At 38.3% G+C, this 16,058-nt stretch overlaps 1 protein-coding gene across 2 annotated transcripts in view; it reads right to left on the bottom strand.

Annotated features, from left to right (window-relative positions):
- Window positions 1-3,013: 3,013 nt before the first annotated feature.
- The window catches only part of LOC135203311 (uncharacterized), a 251,748-nt gene continuing 238,703 nt past the window's right edge, over window positions 3,014-16,058 (bottom strand). For both annotated transcript variants that reach the window (XM_064233061.1, XM_064233060.1), the window contains 3 exons: window positions 9,988-10,085; window positions 3,944-4,127; window positions 3,014-3,199 (listed from right to left, as the gene is read on the bottom strand). The gene's annotated coding sequence lies outside the window, so the exon portion shown is untranslated. The remainder of the gene's footprint in view (window positions 3,200-3,943; window positions 4,128-9,987; window positions 10,086-16,058) is intronic.

Raw genomic sequence — 16,058 nt, 5'->3', positions numbered from 1 at the left:
TACACAAACACCAAATGATTTAGACAAGAGGACAATGGTGACCTTTATAGGGATTATATTAGAATGACGAGTATGATAAAGAGAGAGATACAAACTTTTTGTTTATATCAAGGCCTTTCTAACTTTTCAGACCAAGAATAAACAATGGCCGAATTTGCTTGACCAATAAACTATCTCACTGATTAGCATCAGCGACCATTTTTAACAACTTGCCTATTCTACTGACCTCCTTACACATACACAAACACACACACTGTGGCGGGATCACAAGCTTAAAAGCAAGCGGCAAATTCACCCCCCCCCCCCCCCACCCCCCCCCCCCCCCACATAAACTTAATCTATCTGGCTACCAAACCCACCCTCAGTCACACTTTCCTCTTTACACTACAGAATACAAGCAGGACAATTGACCTATACCTACACACAGAACAAAAAACAAACAAACACATGTACTTACCAACTCCAGATACTCCAGGCTTTGCTGTGCTGTCCGCTGGTCAAGGTCACGGAGATACCAACAACAAAAAAGACCACAACCAACCAAAAACCACAACCCACAACACAACACCCAAGGACCATAACCCCTCACAACAAAAAAGGAACACAACCACAACTCAAACAACACACACCCAAGGACCACAACTCAACAACACAGCAAACCAACAAGGAACACACCACAACTCAACAAACAACAAGGAACAACAACCAACAAAAGACCAATGCACAAACAATTACCAACACAAAAAAACAACAACACAAAAAAGCAACACACACACACACCAACAACAACCCTCAACCACAACAACTCACATATAATCCAACAGGAACTCACATTCAACTTAACATAAACCTCACAGCACAACAACTCCTAAGCAACCAATATTAAACCCAACAACAATCAGCAACAAACCAATAACACACTATTTAAATAACTTAACCAATCCCTCAACACTTTCCACAGACCGCTGCCAACACTACTGATTATCACAGCTTCTGACTAAGGACTGACTAATTACTCACTCAAAACACAGAACTCTGATCTCCAACAGCACCAGCAGACAACTCAGAACTCACCAACAACCAGTTCAGTCGTTAACCATCCAACCACCAATTATCCCCCCCCCCCCCCCCCCCCCCCGCCTCTGTCTGTCTGTCTGTCTGTCTCTCTCTCTCTCTCTCTCTCTCTCACACACGCACAGACGTTGTCAAATGGAATTCCATAACTCCTCCATAACACACACACACACACACACACACACACACACTATATATTTCTATATATATATATATATATCTATATATATATATATATATATAATTTCATTTATGTATTGTGTATCTGCATTGACGTACGTACCTTATCTGTCTACATATTTTGTATGTATACGACATTTGTATTCATGTATGTTCTATCATCTTCTTCCCTGATGTCGAAGTATGAATAATAACAATAAAGATGATTATTATAATATTAATATCAAGAATAATGAAAATAACTGGTAATGAATATTAATGTAATTATTATCATTATGATTAATAATATCATTATCAACACTTTAAGTGGCCATGTGCATTGGAAAAACATTTTTACTCATTGGCTAAAAACTGGTCTTTATCCACATAGACCCTAAGACCGTTTGGCAAATTTCGCGGGTAGCAGAACGATACTTTACGTATCCTTGAAACTGCAAGGTAACAATGGTTTTCGAGTGTGTAAGACTTGGTGCATATTTCAAATTAACAGAAAACGGGGCTTGCGCCATGGAACTGTATTCCAAATTAATATTCTCATTTATTGCCCATTCTTTAATTGTAATTTACTTGGGAGTTTGAATGTGTGAGACAATATAGGAATTCCATATAGTACTGCTACTACTGCTACCAACATCTGAGTCTTCATTCATAAAGTATATGGGCGGAGCCTTAGTAACGTACGTCACTACAGTATCAAAGAGTGGGAGGGTCTTTAGTAATGACGTTATACTAGCCTCTATGTACCAGCCTGCTAGATCTAGCTAAGTTTCCCTTTAAATTTCTTTGATTTACTCTGTTAAGTGCCTTAATTATCAAAATTAGACATCACTGCATATTTTTCCGAATTAGGCTGTGGCTTCAAATAGCTATTTCCAAAATACGATCCATATACGATGTTTTGGTGAGATTCTATTGACGAAAATCAATTATACATGGCCCTAAAATGCATATTAACTGTCAATTTCGACTTCAGCCAAGCCACTTGAAATCCATTGACTATGGGAAGCAGAGAGGGCAAAATAAACACCCGCTTGGTTTGGCAGCAATCAATGTTTACATTTATTTCATGTATCCTTATTGTCTACTTGTAGCCTTTCTTGATAAATATTCGGGGTATAGAGGGTACAACATGATACACTTCAGTTTATAAAAATCAAAAGAATGCATGGGTTTAGATTGCAGTTCCTCTGAATTGGCCCACCCCCATGCACGTCGAGGTTCCTTAACTGTGGTCGTGGATGCCTTTAAAGGTCGCTAATCTACATATGGAAGGCAGTGAAGTTCCCTTAAATTATACATCTTGATATCCAAAAAGGTTCCTTATGCAGGTAGGTCCTGGATGGTCTTAAATATTCCAAAAGCTAAATGACGGACGGATCTCAAGGATTCTTAGTTGATCCCAAATGTTGTTTCAGGGTACCTTAGCTAATCTCCTTTACATACAGTACCTGGACATTTCTCATTGTTCACAAATGTTGATCCTGGAGAAAATTCTTGTCTCAACCTTGATACCAACTGGTTCTCGAGATTCCGTCATATAATTCTTTAAATCCTTTAAAATGATCAACATGTTTCCCTAAACTAGGGCATGGACGGACATATTGGCAACTTAACCAAGATCTTAGATATTATGGTTTTGCATTATTAACCCTGTATGTCAAGGTTTGATTTACCTAAAACACAGGATCCTAACCACCATCCACAATGATCATGGTTTCCGACAACCATCTAGGGTTCCTACGGGTTTATTTAGGCGACAAAGTTCCTTAATCTAGGTCTGGGAGTGTCGTTAAGATTCTTTAACCTAGATCCCTGATAGTAGTCAGCATCCGATGCAACAGAGGATCCAGCGTCACCTCCTCTAACCGTTCGTCAAGTTGCTGGAAATCCAATTGCTCAACCAGGTCCCGTGGCTCTATCTCTACATCTCTAGCTGCTAAGAGATCTGGAACGAAAGCAATTGCTTGTGATTATATACTGAAGGCTAGCAGAAAGACCCTCAAGTCAAAAATATCTAAGAATTTTGATAGCTACATCAAATTAAAATAATCAAAAGCCCTAAATAAGAGTAAATATTTTGAAATGCTCATCTGGTAAAGCTAATCAAACTGGCATTTTACTGCAATGAGAAAAGAAATCCTCATTTCTGAGATCAGACTAAACACAATATCTTTTTTTATTATTGAAAATATAGAGACTACATAATAATGTCACCGGGTTTCTGTATTCTGTTATTTAACGGGTATTACTCATGAATAACTGTAACATACATTTTTGAGTTTGCCACCAATTACTGGAATTAACAGTAACCTCAGTGAATGAAACTAGTTGTGAGCCCTTTGAGCTTGCTGTCAACTGGAACCAAATAGATTAATTAAAATATTCAATTACTCAAACTATCAGCACATAACAGATTCACCAAAACTGGCAATAAACGTTCGAGTTTACAGTTAATTTTTGCAGCTGTAGAGAACTGGGGAGCACATGAATCAGCAGTGAATTTTGATTTTAACCGAGTTTAGCATGCCTCAAACATGGTGTATTTTTTTTAGTTTACTGTTAATTTCTGCAACATATCTATTTACATTTATTTACAATAAGCTGTCAATCCCAGACATCAAGTCGGAAATAAAAGAAAAGTTTCGACTTCCTAAAATCATGGAAGCCACGAATGACTGGGTAAACTCACCGTAACAGAAGAGTCTCTCAGCAAAGGCAGCAATAAGGACAAAGAAGTCTTTGTCCAGTGCCTCTTCAGGTAGAGGCACCATTGAGGTCAACTTCTCCAGCTGCGTCTCTGACAGCTCCCCTCCAAGGGCGTCGCCCAGGGCTTTCCCGAAGTCGCTAGCCAGTAAGCGTTCAATGCGTATGCTCTATTAGAATGAAGTGATTATCAGGCAGGTTTACCACATTATGAAAATTCTTAATTTTACGTTTAATTACGGATATCTCATTGTATTCTAGTCAGAATCTTGAAGGGTGCAAGGTAGAAGACAAGATAAATTTCAGTATTAAATACATGATAGAAGGAAATGTACAAGCTGCATTAAAGTCTTCAAGTTATTTAATTAATTTCCCTTAACACTAGTAACACGTGCATACATCACGCACACACACACACACACACACACACACACATATATATATATATATATATATATATATATATATATATATATATATATATATATATATATATATATATATATATCTATATATATATATATATATATATATATTATTATAATATATATATATATATATATATATATATATAGATATATATATATATAGTATATATATATATATATATATATATATATATATATATATATATATATATATATATATATATAATATAAAACACACATATCTGACCGTCCTACACGGCATAACTGTAGGTTTACAGTGAAAAAGACAAGGCCACTAGCTACCTGCAGACAAAGAATGATAAGGAGCGGAATGGGGCGGACACGGGGGAGGGAATGAACGGCAAACCCCTGCAGGTCACTGTCGGGGATGTGGTCATTCCTCTGGTTAAGAATTTGGGAGGATTTCGACATCACAATCCAACCAACCAACCTGACTCAGCAAACAAATTTCTTGCCAGTATTGGAACTGGATTTTGAACGTAAAATTTAGGCCAAAAGACAAACACTGGTACCTATGAGGTCAGTGAGAGCTGAAAGGGAAATGGAGGGAAAAGAAGGTTTGAAAGGTGTAACAGGAGGAAAACCTCGCAGTTGCACTATGAAAAAAATGTTAGCAGAGGGCAGAGAATAAAAAAAAAAACAAGAAAATGAAATGAGGGATAGTAAAATGAATGAAAGGCTTTGCAGCTAGAAACCGAAGGAACCCTGAAAGAACCTTAAGTAATGCCTACAGGTTCACCGTGTGAGGTGCGCTGAGGGCACTACCCCCTTACGTGTTCATGTCAGTGCTGACCTCGTTAATCACCAGAGGCAAACCTTTTATTTTGTCTTCACAGAGGTCCCCCCTAATTCTGATAGATATAAGGGTATGATAATGGACAACTGGTCTCCAGGATCATCCAAGAATGATTAGTTTTCGACTGACAGATTAACACTTACATATCTCTTATTCAGAGCTCTCTGGAGTAATGGATTAGAGGACAATTAATTCACTATGAGAAATATTTTCAAATTTATGGAGCCATACAAATACATGTCAGTCATGCATATTTGTATTGACATTTGCAACAGGCATGACTTTCAGAAATTAAATCGGCTATTTTGTTGAGTATATAATACTTCACAGAGGCGGTCAGATCCAATTCTTTTGCTTAACACAAAAAGCATAATTGAAATGAGCCACAAATCTATTATGAAAATTGGGAGTCTTTTAAATTTTCAACTTTTTCAATTAGCTTAGCCATGTAACTTTAGCATTTAATGTTGAAATTTTGGGCTGCCTAAATTGGATAAAATGTATTCTTTCTAACTTTACATTAATGTCAATAGGAAGTCATAATTGATGATAATGAACAGGACCACCAAAAACGATATATTCGACATCTCTTGAACTGTTACCAAATCTGGTAAAAATCAAAAATGTCCCTTACGTCCAGTTCATTATATTTAATTGCTAATTTTCTTCGTACACACACACACACACCTATATATATATATTTATATATATATATATACTATATATATATATATATATATATATATATATATATATATCTATATATATATATATTATTATATATATATAATATATATATATATATATATATATATATATATATAGTATATAGTATATATAAGCGAATACCACAGGAAAATGGCTTGCAGAAATCTGTAACGAGTGTCGACAAAGCCTTCGGAACGGATTTCTGCCTATCATTTTGCTGCGGTATTCGCTTGTATATAATCGTAAGGTGCATACAAGAGATGCACGTCGAGCTCTCAGTCATAATAAATCTAAATCAAATAAGTACAATATTTTTCTCACTTCTAGTCAAAATAACACCACACAAGACGGCGTACAGGAGCCGCATCTGCCCACTCCTTTCCTCATTAACAGTTGGACACGGGAGATTTGCCTACTTCGCTCCTCCCACCCAAAACCTCTGCCTATCGTACAGCTAAGTTGTTCTATTTTCCACACCTGGTGTTGTCATGCGAATTTCTTTCCAGACCAACCCAAAAAGAAACCGGTGCCACGATGCGAAAACAAAAGACAAAAAAAGAGAGAGGGACAGAGCAGAAAAGTCTCTCTCCGATCGACATTCACCTAACAGACGTAGTTCTGAACAGACGGGTCACAGATACCTCCTTATTACTGTCTGGGGGTCTAGACGATTCCCCCCCAAGCTCTTTTCTCCCGTGACGGGCGCTCTACTAAAGACACAATTTGTCACAAACCAGGTACGTTTGTTTGGATTTGAAATTTGCTCGATGCACCATTCTTTTACTTCCTTGATTACCGTCCGCTCTCATACATATAACTCAAATCCCCCATTGCATTTCCTTCAGAGAAATAGTGAAGTGAGGAAATCTTGTGACTTGTAACTAGAAGTGTTCATTTATATTGCTAACTTACATTCTCAGCCTTACATAAAATCCCAATTATATCAATCGCATTTTTCGATCGACAATCACAGTGCATCCTTAATTTGCAGAATTAGGAGATGCAAGAAGTTGTGCACCACCTTTCACGCGTTCCAGGTGCCAGAGTGTCAATTATCTACCCCGAATCCCAAAGTATCAAGAATAAAGAGCTGCTGGTAACATTTTTTGTATGATTTACCACAACTGTACAAAAATCTCATTTCTGTACATGTTGGGTTCTTCATAAAAATGATTTATATTTTACTGGGGTTTCACAGTGGCACTAATTCCTTTGTTAATTAACGTAACCTCAGTGCCACGGAGCTAGTGCCAATAGCTCCTGTATAATTACTTCTGATTTACATAATATTTATCTTAGTTAAGTGTAATTTTGCATTTTTTCCTCAAATCCATCACTTTTAATAACTTTTTTCCTCCTTTTCTCTTTATCACTTGCGTGGCACCCATTCTTGTCAGATGTCAGTTAATTTGAGAGTAAATGATAAACTTCACTCAGCCACACATGTAATAAATGGCGACCATGGCCAGCAACGCGCACGTTTTATGAGAGCAGAATAATATTTACTCATGTCATGTGGCATATGGTTATTATTGGAAGTATATTTAAACCTTCTGTTTTAAAGCAGACCCATATATTGAATGACCTAATAAATCAAACTGCATTACTTATACCTGGGGAGGGAAAATTTTACATTTTTACATTAAACTTTAACTCCTTACTTTTCGTTCCTTTGGAACTGACAAGCATTTTGGCGATTTCCCTGATTTTTTTCTTTTATCCCGATTTTATTTCCTTGTGTAAGTCTCGCAAGGGGGTAGATATCACAAGCCCTTTTACAACTCAAAACTTACGCGCTCATTAGCACAGTTTCATTTTACCATTACTGAAATTTTTTTCTTTCTTTATTACTTTATTATACTTTTGCGGTTTCCCGCACCCATTCACTGTACTTAATACGTCTGCATTTTGATTTTTGCGGTCTCCAGCACACATTTATTATATTACGAACATCGGCACCAGCCCGTGTGCATGTTCCCCGGTGTTTTCAAACACCTACTTACCAACTTGTGCAATAGCCAGTTTGTCCGTGCACAAGTCCCTAACGTCTGCATTTTAATTTTGCGGTCTCCCACACACATTCATTATACGTAACCTATCACGTAACCACTGCACAAAAAAATCGGTACCAGCCCGTGTGCATGTTACCTGTTTTCGAACACCTACTTACCAACCTATGCAGTAGCCGGTTTTGTCCGTGCACAAGTCCATCACACCTGTACTTTGATTTTATCCTCCTTCTACGCGAACGAAAAAACGTCCTGAGGGACCCACAAACTTTGATCTTTCAGGAACATCATTAATCCTGTTCTATATGAACAAAATCTACCCACTACCAGTGCCACTACCTGTTCACTGAACATCCCTCCGCACTCGACGACAACTAATTGTCGTGTGTAAGTGCCACCTTCATTTGCCTTTACAGGTATCTGGCCCAGTGCCTCGAGTATTACTCTGAATAAACCTTCGTCCCACGGGACCAGCAAACATCTTTTATTCTCTTTCCTATCCCCAGCCTTGGCGGCTCCCCCTGTTTTGCAAACTGGGGACCCGTCTTGGCCCTTCCTTCCTATTTTCCTGCCTTGGTGTTTCCACAGATTCGCAGCCTGCAACAGTTCCATCTTGGCCTTGCTTTCACAGTGCCACACCTGTTCTATGGCACACCATTTTACTTAATACCAGTGCCATTGGGGGGCACTCACCATTTCGTGGAGAGGACTAACATCCAACAATACACCTCTCTCCCACAACCATGGCTTCTTATGGTGAATTATACCAGACCTTTCTCGGAATGGGACAGGGTCTGGCCCTCAGAGGAGAAACCCTAACAACTTAGATTGACACCCAAGTGACCAAAGCCCTAAGGGATCAAGAAGCCAAGGGATGAGAGGGAAAGAAAGCAGCAGAGAGAGAAGCCAGGGAGGACAGGGAAAGAGCAGAGAGAGAAGCCAGAGAGGAGCCGAGACTAGCGCTAGAAGCCCAGCGGCCCATGACTCAGAAGACGAGCTCAAAGCATGGCTCGATCACATAGAGAACGTGTTTGCCAACTATGCTCCCACTGCAATCGAGATCTCGCTAATTTTGAACAAACACGTAAAGGGCAAATGTTTAATCGCACTGCGTACTTTGGCAACTGCTGAGCAAGGAGATATTGCAGCAGTCAGAAGGGCAGTCAACAAAGTCTATGAAATCACACCTGAACGCTGGAGACAATGCTGGCGTAGTGTACACAAAGAGGCCGGACAGTCCTGGGTGGACTGGACATATCACAAAGGAAGCAATTTCAACCGTTGGCTGGATTACCTTGAAGTCAGAATGCTTGCGGACCTTCCTGAGCATGTGCAATTGGAGGATTTTCTTATTATGCTCCAAGCGCACTTGCCACCTATATTTATGAAAAGCATCCAACAACCATTGTGGAATGCTACCGTTTGGCAGATGATTGGGAAACACATTATCCCCACCTTAGCTCTCTCAACAAGAAGATTACATCTCCAAGTTCCACATCCTCAACGGCCCGGACCAAGGATTGGCCCACCTCTAACCCAGTTACATGCAGCTTCTGCAAACGAACTGGACATAGCATTGAGCAGTGTCGCAACATACCATGTGACAACCAACACATTGTGACCACCGCTACCCCTACGAGCTCAGAGGATGCAATGCCTCCCTGAGCCAGTATCAGGGCTGCTCCCTTTCACGGAACAACGCCATCAAGAGACTACAGCCAGAACTATTGCATTGCATGCAGAATTCATGAATATATATATATATATAATATATATATATATATATATATATAATATATATATATATATATATACACACACACACACACATATTTACATTTAGACACATGTTTCCTGACAGACATACGCTTTCAAAAAAAATTAAATAAATAAATAAATAAATAGAGTAATTTAATTAAATTAACATTTAAAATTTTGTTTAGTGAAACTGAAATATTCTCTCGAAACAGTTCCTTGAACTTCGCTTGAGACGACCCGTCCTAGGAACTGCTCATGAGATTTACTACTGAGCGTGATGCGCAAATACATGTCAGATGAATATACAGACCTCCAAGTCCCTGTGTTTTGTGAAGACCATTGAATAAAGCTGCCGCCGAGACGTCCTAAGGCGCATGTATTTCTTCAAGTAGTCCACGGTGCAGAGACCTGCAATAAGTTAAAGTGTCTGAAGTGATGAGCCACTTAAGTAATTTCCGCTATTCTGTCGACTATCTAGTCATATTTATATATAGTATGCAGAATGCGCTATCTCTCTCTCTCTTTCTCATTACATTGTAAACCTCTCTCCCTTATACTATATATATATATATATATATTCTATATATATTATATTTATATATATACTAATTATATATATATATATATATGTTACGTGCCTGTGCATAGATTTTATGAGATATTTTATATCCAGGTTCTTTGCTAGATAATGGCGACAGTGAACCTATGACAGGTGTAACACAGAGTAGTTAAATGCTCTAGAAATATAATATAGTTGATAAAGTGGGATGCACCTAATAGCACAAACTCAAGTGAGGGCAATTAAATGCAAGGCAAAACTTATTATATTTATTAAAATATATTCGGCACTATCCAAAACGCCATACTCGGGTTCTGCAATTGACAAGAAGAAAACCCAATATAAATGTATGGTAATAACAATGCAATCAATATTAAGGGAATATAATATCAGATATAAAATCCTTAACCTAATATACTCTGACTTGCCTTTACTGGATATCCTTTATAAAAGTATAATAATATATACAAGTAGCATATATGAGGTACGAGAGACGAGTCACCAAACAGCAGTTTTACAGGAGATTTATCATAAAGAGAAGAACACAAACAATGGGACTAATGTAAGTACCAAAGGCAAGTACCAAACGGTTCATCAAAGTTAACATACGTCCAAGACAACCATAAACAAGGTACGTATAACTAAGATACACAATGACGAATTGGACTACCATCATACAAGAAACTAACTTTATAATAGAAGCTCAAGTATGTAAAACTAACGAGTTTATTAATTATTGTATCAGAATGAGAGATCCGTCATAATCAAGACAACCACTGCAGCAACGAATCAACGTATTCCTCAATAAAGTGCCGACAAGCAATTATACAAACAATACAAGATATCAACTAGCGAATGGACTGGCTAACTATCGTTAATTACCAAGGGTAAAGAAACGGACTATATAATAACAACACCTCTTACCTACAGAAATGATAACACATATAGCCACTGACCTGATGCACGCATATGCAACAATATATACCAACTCCACTGGTAATAACTAACGACAATATTCCAAAACACCAGGAATATAAATTAGAAAAATGGCACTAATGAACACAGAGAATATCAACATAAAACAACATTTATCATGCCCAACGTGACATGACAACAAAATACCAAAACACAATGGCAACAATACGATATTCTCTCTCTCTCTGAATAGTATATATGTATTATCCTTGTCCCTTCTCCTTCGTGACTCTGGGTGGGGAAGAGTGTCAGGATAAACCTCTCTGGTTTAGCTCTCGGAATCGACTGCTGTAATGGTCTACATGCTGAACCTTGTAACTTCGCTGAAACTATCTAATGGTATTCTGTACATGGTAATTACTTTTTGATACCAAACAAGCAGTTTGCCTCTCTTGAATAATAATAAAAAATAGGAAAAACAAAACAAAAAGAATAAACGTAACAAACAGATATAAACAAAATTAATGAAAATAAACAAACTTGTAAGAATATATATATATAGATATATATATATATAGATATATATATATATATATATATATATGCGTGTGTGTGTGTGTATACATAATATAGTATAAATCATTGTTTTCAAGGAAAAGAAAACAACCGTATTTCTTTCAACGTATTTTCCATGTTGTAAACCTTTCATAATAACTATATCTGTGTTATTACTTCCACTTCTTTACTAATCTTTTACATCTATTAAAAAAAAAATAACACCAGAATATGGAGCGTATTCCGGAAGATGAAATAGACGAGATCAACCAGTGGCGGCTCGTCAGTAGGCACTGTGGAAATGCAGCACCCCCCTATAGATTTCATATACTACATGCACAAAATTCTGAATATATACATGAATATGAGAACTTAAGTATAGTTTTGGAAGAAGACTCTCTTTTAAACAAATTCTGTTTGAATAAAATGGCAGAATTCAGCAAATTAATCTTAAATATTATCTTTTCTATTTTTCCTATTACTCGCTTTTCTGGCTCTGCGATACTTCTTAATAATTGGCCAAAATTCATAATGGGAATAATGCTGAAAGTGGTATTTTATTTAGAACAGGATTTATTAGTCAAAAACTGGTACTATCTGTATACTGGTATTATCAGAATACTGGTGTATGGAAAGGCATTCCTCAGGTCTAGGTCAAGCAGGGGTCGTCGTCAGTGTTGGTATCATTCCATAAGCGAGGTCAACGTCAGGCCGGGCTCATCTCTGGTATTCAGCTGGTATTAATGCTGGTGTAGCTCTGGCTTATTGTGATGTTTCAACCTTCTCGTAGGTCATCTTCTTGGCTGGTCAGCAGTAGAAGTGAAGAGATGGTGTCTGCATGCTGGTATTTATAGCGGCTCGAATCCTAGAGCTGAGTTCTCATTGGCCGAGCCGGTCTGGGACGAAGTCGGGGATCTTGCGTTCATGGTTGCAGGGATTCAGCTGTGTGAGCGCTTGAGTAGCGTATCTAGGAATGAATGTCTTGAGTCCTGCCTGCAGCAGAAGTCCTATCATCCCACTGGTGCCCCTAAATATCTGGCATTGTTGGGTGGTCGTTCGCGGCTGATCTTCGGGTGGCAGTGGGGAGGAGATACGTTTCTTGGGTAATGTTCAAGTTAGGCAGCCTTCCGAAAGAAGTCCTTCCTGGAGGAGCACGTCCGGACGTTGGTGAAGGAGGCCGAAGCTGTGGTCAATAATCGACCACTCATGTACACTGGGGATGGGTGAGAGGATCAAATCCTCACCCCCTCCCATCTGCTGCGAGGTCGCCTTATCAATCTTATGGCCCATTTACTCTCTCCAGAAGACCTGAACCAGAAGTTGACCACATGCAAGCTCAGAGACTGTTATCTCCGGTTAATGGACACTCTGAAAGCGTTTCATGATAATCTTTCCACCCTACACTTCAGGTACGGGAAAAGGACTGATCTTCGCCCGGGAAACGTCATGCTTGTTAAGGTCAAGCAGTGTAAGAGGGCTACGTGGCCCCTTGGTGAGATTACGGTGGTCTATCCCGATGACGATGGGAACGTCCAATCTGCTGAAGAGGATGATCAGGAAGAAGACGAAGATGAGGATGCAACCCGGGACGAGGCAAGAGCAGTCGAGGACAGCAAGGATGCGACGGACGGTGTTGGGGACGTGAGCAGTACGACCGAGGGCATTGACAAAGAAGAGCGTGTTACATTCGGGGAAGACAAGTACGTGGTAGAGGCTCAGGGTGGACAGGGTGCAGATGATGCAAAAAACTTTGGCATAAGAGACACAAGTGTTGTTGTCTTTGGGCAGTCGTCCTCAAGATGGACGAGTTGACCAAGATTCATTACTTTGTTACTTATATTAGTCATGCTATAGTGTAAGTTTATTGCGGGGTATCCCACACATCATATGAACAATGAAGCATATTTCGGGTTTCTATTAACAAACGTAAAGTGAACAATCCGATTATGTGTCTTGTATCAGATTTCTTGATATTTTTTATTTGTTGGTCCGCCTCTCGGGCATAGAAGTTGCAACGGCCACGTGCCACTTTAATTCACCCAATTGTCGTGTTAAATGTTCCTATGGCTTTCTCGCGTGTAATTAACTTGTAAAGAATGTGTGGGAAAATATTTTTGAGTGTAAATTAGTTTATATTTTGTAATAAAAGTGTATAAAATTGTAAACCTTGCTTCCTCAATCCCTCCACCGGGTTGTAGAGTCTAGTCCTTGTTATCGCCCAGAACACCAGGCTAGAACCTAAGTAAGTAAAACGCAAATAATCCTCGACAAGCTCTTTCATCATAAGACCAGGGTTGACCACAAACGTACCCATTTCTTCCTGCAATGATACCTTCTGTGTCTTCAACTGAAATTAAGTACCCCATCACATTTTCATCTTCCACATCCCCCTTGAAGAAGCGTGACTCTCTGGGCAGTCTCCCCTAACTCCTTGTGACGTAATTCCATATAAGACTTGAATTTTCCCAAGGTTGGACTTATATCCCAGTTGCACAAGAGTGCATAGGAAACTTAAAAGTGGGCCAATCCCAGCCTACCTTTTCCTTAGTATATCTAAGAATTCAACACTCAGCATTTACTATATTTTTGAGTCTAACAGCACCTGGATCTCTGTATTTGGATTATACTGAGCTCTATATTTAGATACTAAATTTCTCATGATAATGCACTTGATAAGACCTTTCTTTTATGGAAGTCACATTTAAAACAATAAGAATATTAATAATAATAATAAATTTTACTTCAGCTCAAGACCATATAATTACATGGAATATACAAAGTATAGACAATAACACAAAATCTAGAGATATGAGATAACATGATAAAAAATGATAAATCGGTAATATCCACACAGTGTTTTGCTAAAAAAGTATAAAAGGTAGCATTCATAAAAATGGTAATATAACAGCAATGATATTGACAAAAGTAGTTAAAAAACATTAAAAATGATAATAATTAGTGATCAGGTTACAGTTAAATTCTAGCTAAGTACCTTAGGTGGTTACTTTAGTCAGGTCTCCAGAAGGCTAAATATGAAAATTGGAAGTAGCAAAACTTTATTAGTACTAATAACATTCGCAGTAATAATGCCTAAATGTCTCCCTCAATCGTTGTTTGGCTGAGGGAGCAATGGGGAGTTGTCGCCTAATCACAGCGTTCCATGCATGCATGATGGTTTTCCATCCTGCATGCCGAGGCCAATCAGCAAATCAGAGCGACATACACGAAGACATGACGCCCATGGATGGTGTATAGACTTAACAGGGCAGGCTTACTGATTCATACTGATTCAGACGATAGGTATTCCACATAATTTTTTGCGACTTCTTGAGACACAGCGAGAGATAAGCTTCCGCAAACTGAAATATATGTTTAAGCACATCTTCTTATTGAACATAAGTTTTTCAACATCATTCGGCCCCCTCCGATGACTAGCAGAAAGGGAGATGACATCATTCCTATGTCACTGTTTTTCCAGGCAGTAATTGGCCGAGCATTCATACGGTTGATTGCAATAAATGTAATGATAAAAATAATAATTCTGACGTACCAATTTATTTATGCATGGATACTGATAATAAGGACAAAAGAAATAAATTTGTTTGCGTACTTCCTCTTCGAAATACTCGAAACTTTTTCAACATCATTCGTCCTCCTCCGATGATTGGCAGAAAAGGAGATGACGTCATTTATGTCACTGTCTTTCAGGGCTGTGATTGGCCGAGCAGCCCATTGTCGGCTATGGCATATACATTTCAGTAATACCACTACTACTACTACTACCACTACTACAAAATTGTGATAGATGAAGAGGAGGAGGAGGAGGAGGAGGAGGAGGAGGAGGACTGAGAAGGAGTTTCAAAATATAAACTTTTTTGTGTATTTTTCGTGCTGATTTAGTGATTTGATACTTAACAGAATAAAAATACTTCATAAGGGTACAATTGTATCCTTGCAAAGTATTTTTAGTCTATTAGGGTATTACCCTAATGGAGTAAAAATAGTTTTATTCAACTATTTTGTGTTTAAATCAATAAATGTGTTAGAATTTCTGTTTCATTAAAAAAGCTATTTATTCTAAGTTGCTCTTTGTTTGCGCTTTACAGTAAAATTAACGGTAGCGGAGGTGCGGGTAGCGGTTTGCAAAAGTTCAAAAAGTTACGGAAGTAGCGGTAGCGGCAACCACCTCTCAAAGTTGCAGAGATGTGGGGTGCGGAACCAAAATTTGAGTAGCGATGCCCAGCTCTGCATATCATAAGCAGCTAAAATCTGAAAGCATTTATTGATTGCATGAGTGATGCAAAATCCTATGATAAGTAAAAACAGGTGTAAAGAATTAAGTGTTTCTCTCT

Source organism: Macrobrachium nipponense, chromosome 36 (assembly GCF_015104395.2).
Source record: "Macrobrachium nipponense isolate FS-2020 chromosome 36, ASM1510439v2, whole genome shotgun sequence".
Taxonomy (NCBI): Eukaryota; Metazoa; Arthropoda; class Malacostraca; order Decapoda; family Palaemonidae; genus Macrobrachium; species Macrobrachium nipponense.
Note: the sequence above shows the minus strand (reverse complement) of the source record. Positions and strands in the feature narration are given on the sequence as shown.